At 37.5% G+C, this 6,000-nt stretch overlaps 1 long non-coding RNA gene across 1 annotated transcript in view; it reads left to right on the plus strand.

Annotated features, from left to right (window-relative positions):
* Positions 1-5,744, plus strand: part of LOC123330602 — a 29,192-nt gene extending 23,448 nt beyond the window's left edge. The window contains exon 3 of the long non-coding RNA XR_006546623.1: positions 5,594-5,744. This is a non-coding gene — a long non-coding RNA (uncharacterized LOC123330602). The remainder of the gene's footprint in view (positions 1-5,593) is intronic.
* The last annotated feature ends 256 nt before the right edge of the window (positions 5,745-6,000 follow it).

Genomic DNA, 6,000 nt, shown 5'->3' on the forward strand with positions numbered 1-6,000 from the left:
TGTTAGGTTTATTATCTGTATAAAGTATCCTTCTGTACATAAAGCCCAGTTTATGGGCAACGAGATACTAAAAGGCTACTTTCCCTTTTCCCAGAAAATGCTTCTATTAAAGCATGAGTGTGTGAATATTTGTATGAGTAAAATAGTACCAATCTGATAGTTTTTAAAATTTGCAGATACCAGTAATGATCTACTGTATCACTGGTCCAGGAGTATAGCATCAGCATGGCTACTTTACTGTGAATGCCTTTGAAACTGACCTGGGGCTGGCAATTCCATGGAATACTCTCCTGAGTTCATTGGCAACAAAAGGCTTAGATGTAGAAAACCTTTATTTATGTGCCTATGGTGGGGAAAACAGGACAAAACTGAAATAATCAGAAAATAACATCTAACCAGTTCATTTAAGGTCAAGTACATAAAAATTTAAGCAATTGTTATAGATAATTTATTTTAGTTTCCTTAATAGGGAAGAAATTAGAGGGACAGATCTAAGGATTTTGAGAAATCAATCCCATTTCTAAACCTTGGTTGTAGAAACATTATTATTATGTAAGTGACTCTATTCTTAATTATTTATGACATGGTTTCCATAGCAAACATGGTTTCAGGACAGTAGACTCTTTTATTTGAAAATAGACATGAACTTTAAGGCTTCTCAGAATTTTGTGGTAGAAAATTCTGTATAGGCAAATAATAAAGTCTGTGGCTCTTAAGTAGTGTTCATTAACTATGCTTTAGTTATCCGGAAGTGGCCTCTTGGTTGTCTATGAACCCCTAAAACCATATGTAAAGTTTTTTGCATGTGTACCTTTGTCTAGAATGAGGGTATATAAGTTTTGGCAATTCACCAAGATTTATGTAACTGCTTCCTACCCTGTCACTTAGCTGGTAAGGAATCTGCCTGCAATGAGGGTGATCTAGGTTTGATCCCTAGCTTGGGAAGATCCCCTGAAGAAGAGAAAGGCTACCCACTCCAGTATTCTGGCCTGGAGAATTCCGTAGAGTCCATGGGGTTGCAAAGAGTTGGACATGACTGAGCAACTTTCACTTTTATCGCATACTTATGTAACTGGTAGGTAAAATTAAACAGCAGCTACAGATTTTAATGGCTGGTTCAAGAAACCCTGGAGATCCTTAAGACCTTCCAAAGGAGTCCAGAGTTCAAAACAATAATGCCAAGACATCTTTTGCCTTTCACTCTGGCATGGTACACAATTGAGGGTGGGTAAAAGTGATATCCTTCAGCCCCTCAAACCACTTAGATGAAACTATACTACTATCCATGTATTTTTCACTGTCATGCACTAACAGTTTTAAAAAAGCCATTTCAATTTATAAGTAATGAAGCATAAAGTTAATTTTATTGACATATACCTCTGAGTATATGTCTTCTTAATACTCTGTGCAATAAAATGAGAAGTGGGCATTATTTGTGATGATATGGAAGTATGATGGTGGTCTCAAAGAACATTTGTACAGTTATATGAAAATAGAAAGGAGCGTGATTAGATGCCTTTCCCCCACAAAGCACCATTCTTTCTTTAAAGAATGGATGACAAACTCATAGTTATTCAGATTGTGGTATTTGAGACATATTCTCTGAAAAGTGAATGAAATGATCCTGTTAAAGGAAAACAGCTGAAAGTATGTGTGTATGTGTGTGTGTTTATGTGTGTGTTTATGTGTATACTCATTCATGTCTGACTCTTTGTAATCGCATGGACTGCAGCCCAACAGGTTCCTCTGTCCATGGAATTCTCCAGGCAAGAATACTAGACTGGGTTGACATATCCTTTTCCAGAGGATCTTCCCAACCCAGGGATCGAACCCTGGTCTCCTGCATTGCATACAGATTCTTTACCATCTGAGCCACAAGGGAATCTCCAGATGTGTAGCCAGTGATAAAATCTGAGCATATAAAAAGATGCTCAAAATCACATGTCATTAGGGAATTGCAAATTTAAACAATGAGATACTACTACACACCTATTGAAAGTGAAGTGAAAGTGTTAGTCACTCAGTCATGTCTGACTCTGTGACCCCATGGACTGTAGCCCACCAGGCTTCTCTGTCGATAGAATTCTCCAGGCAAGAATACTGGAGTGGGTTACCATTCCCTTCTTCAGAGGATCTTCCCAACCCAGGGATCAAATACAGGTCTCCTGAATTGCAGGCAGATTCTTTACTGTCTGAGCCAGCAGGGAAGCCCACTACACATCTATTAGAGTGATGAAAATCCAAAATACAGCACCAAATGCTGGTGAGGATAGGGAGCAATAGGAATGCTCATTCACTGCTGTGGAAATGCAAAATGGTGCTGCCAGTTTGGAAAAGGCTTGGAAGATTTTTACACAACTAAACATTTTTTACCATATAATTACTAAAAAACTAAACATTTTTACCATATAATTACCACTGGATTACCATATAACCCATCAGTCATACCAAAGGAGCTGAAAACTTATATCCACACAAATACCTGCACATGGATGTTTATATAAGCTTTATTCAGTTGCCAAAATATGAAAGCAATCAAGATGTCTTTCAGTAGGAGAATGCATAAACTGTGGTATATCTAGATGATAGACTGTTATTCATCACTAAAAAGAAGTGACCTATCCAGCCATAAAAAGGACATGGAGAAACTTTACATGCATAATTCTAAATTAAAGAAGCCATCTGAAAGGCTACATACATACTATGTAATTCCACCTATATGACATTCTGGGAAAGATAAAGCTAAGGAGACAGTAAAAAATCAGTGTTTGTCTGGGGTTGGAGGGAGGGATGGATAAAAAGGTGAAGCACAGAGAAATTTTAGGACAGTAAAACTTTTATATATGGTATTATAATAGTAGATACATGTCATTATACACTTGTCAAAATCCATACAATGTACCACACCAAGAATGAATTTTAATGTAAACAATGGATTTGGGGTGATGCTGCTGCTGCTAAGTCATTTCAGTCGTGTTCAACTCTGTGCAACGCCATAGACGGCAGCTCACCAGGCTCCCCCGTCCCTGGGATTCTCCAGGCAAGAACACTGGAGTAGGTTGCCATTTCCTTCTCCAATGCATGAAAGTGAAAAGTGAAAGTGAAGTCTCTCAGTCGTGTTCGACTCTTCACAACCCCATGGATTGCAGCCCACCAGTCTCCTCTGCCCATGGGATTTTCCAGGCAAGAGTACTGGAGTGGGTTGCCATTGCCTTCTCCGATTTGGGGTGATAATGACATGTAAATAAAGGTTCGTCGATTGTCACAAATGTACCATTCTGGTGCAGAATGTTGATGGTGGGGGATTGTATCCATTTCTGGGAGCAAGAGATATAGAGGGGCTTTCTATACTTTCTACTTGATTTTTCTGAGAACTTAAAACTCTTCTAAAAAAGAAGATCTATTGAAAGTCTCTTATGGGTGAAAAATCCCATACACAATGCCATGCATGATGAAAAATTCCATACAAAAGATAGAATAAGCAACTTTAATGAATTAGGGTACAAAAATTCCTAGGTATGGTTATAGATTCCACATTGCAGCTCATCTCAGGAAACTGCTATTTAGTCATTTTTCTCTGTAGTAGCAAAAATTTTCCCCAATTATATGAAACAATTATTAAAATATTCTTTTCTTTTCAACTACAGGTCTGTATGAGGTTTGATTTTCTTTATTACTTCACACAAAATAACATTACAACAGATTACATATGAGTACAGATGTAAGAGTGTAGCTACCTTCGTTTAAGATGTGTTAAATTTGAAAAAAAAAGTAAAATAATGTTATTCTTTCCATTAATTGTTTTGAAAAGTGTAGCTATTTTTCCTAAAACTCCAATTTTTTATGTGTAAAACATTTGTTATTGTCATTTAAAAATAACTTAATTTTTCATGTGGTAAATATCACTTGGTAGAATCCACATAAACCGAAGCTGTTTGAAGGCCTTTATTTATTAAGGGTAGCAAAATGTCCTGAGACCAGAACATTTGGGAACCTTAAACTGCAGTAGAGTAATGTCTCTTATGCTAGTCGAGATCTGTATTTTGATCATTGTACTTCATATATTTAGAGTCCTCATTCCTCATTCTTTTCAGTGACTTGGATTTCTAGAAATTGAACAGTTGGTATGAGTTTACCTAATTTAGTTATACTCACTGATGTTTTATACACGTGTTCCCCAAGTTGCCTGTAACAAGTCCTGTCCAATTGTATGTCTGTTTATTCTGCTAACTTGTTGTAGCAAGAAGACATGTGTATCCTTCTTCAAATTATGAAATCCAAAAGTTAGTGCTTTAAGAAAAATAAATCTCATTTTTATTTCTCCAGGAAGATGATGTATCTTCTACTTAGTATATTGGTCCTTTTGCATATTATGAAGATAGATAAGCATTAATGTAAATTCAATTGACTAGTTTATATCATGGAGCACAATATATAAGGAGACAAAATTCTACCGTTTATACAAAATGAACAGAAAATCCAAACAAGTGACTAATATGTCAGTCAACAGTCAATATTAATAAGTATATTAATGACCAAAAGTAGGGACTATTTTTAGACAAAATACATCATGCATTCTACAAAATCATAACAAAAGATGTATGTTTTTTCTAGCCACCTTGATTTAATTTAATCACTCCATAGTTAAAGAGAAAATGGCTCTGAGGTGAAAACTATCTATCTATTTAAGATTTTCAATAATTCTCCAAGTGTCATCATTGTTTATTGAACTACAAGAGCACAGAAGACCTAGGTGAAGGTGAGTTCTCCTTCCTTCATTGCTGCTGCTGCTGCTAAGTCGCTTCAGTCGTGTCCGACTCTGTGCGACCCCATAGACGGCAGCCCACTAGGCTCCCCCGTCCCTGGGATTCTCAGGCAAGAACACTGGAGTGGGTTGCCATTTCCTTCTCCAATGCATGAAAGTGAAAAGTGAAAGTGAAGTCGCTCAGTCGTGCCCGACTCTTAGCGACCCCATGGACTGGAGCCTACCAGGCTCCTCCGTCCATGGGATTTTCCAGGCAAGAGTACTGCAGTGGGGTGCCATTGCCTTCTCTGTTGCAGCATTGTTTTGTATATGTGTGTGATTGTGACACTACATGAGCTGTACCTGTTAGGTCAGATTCCTAATGAAACCAATTTGCAGTTCAAAAACATTGAACTTGATCTACTGGTGACCTAGCTGGTAAAGAATCTACCTGCAATGTGGAAGACCTCGGTTTGATCCCTGAGTTGGGAAGGTCCCCTAGAGAAGGGAACAGCTGCCCACTCCAGTATTCTGGCCTAGAAGAATTCCATGGACTGTGTGGTCCATGGTGTTACAAAAAGTCAGACACAACTGAGTGACTTTCACTTTATCTACTAATCAATCACCCCATGTAGTTATTGAAGTTTAATGCATTTTTCCTATTTCATGTCTTTTCTGATTTCACATTAGCTTAGAGGAAAAACTGCTTCAGCATATTATTTTTTGTGTGTGTGAGTTTTCCTATTAGCATATTCTGAAATAGCTTATCAATACTCAGTAAAGTATAGTAGAATGTAAGTGATATAATGGACTTTAAGTTTCTCTTAGATCAACACTCATATTTTGCAGGTGACATGTGACTTAATGAGTGCCACAGAAATAATTGAGAAATCAAGGGAATTCCAGAAAAACATCTACTTCTGCTCCATTGTCTATGCTGAAACCTTTGACTGTGTGGATCACAACAAACAGGAAAATTCCCGAAGAGATGGAAGTACCAGACCACCTTACCTGCCTCCTGAGAAACCTGTATGCTGGTCAAGAAGCAACAGCTAAAACCTTACATGGAACAACTGACTGGTTCAAAACTGGGGAAGAAGTACGACAAGGTTGTATATTGTCACCCTGCTTATTTAACTTCTATGCAGAGTACATCATGCAAAATGCCAGGCTGGATGACCCACAAGCTGGAATCAAGATTTCTGGTAGAAATATCAACTACCTCAGATATGTATATGATACCTTCTAATAGCAAA

This window comes from Bubalus bubalis, chromosome 19 (assembly GCF_019923935.1).
Source record: "Bubalus bubalis isolate 160015118507 breed Murrah chromosome 19, NDDB_SH_1, whole genome shotgun sequence".
Taxonomy (NCBI): Eukaryota; Metazoa; Chordata; class Mammalia; order Artiodactyla; family Bovidae; genus Bubalus; species Bubalus bubalis.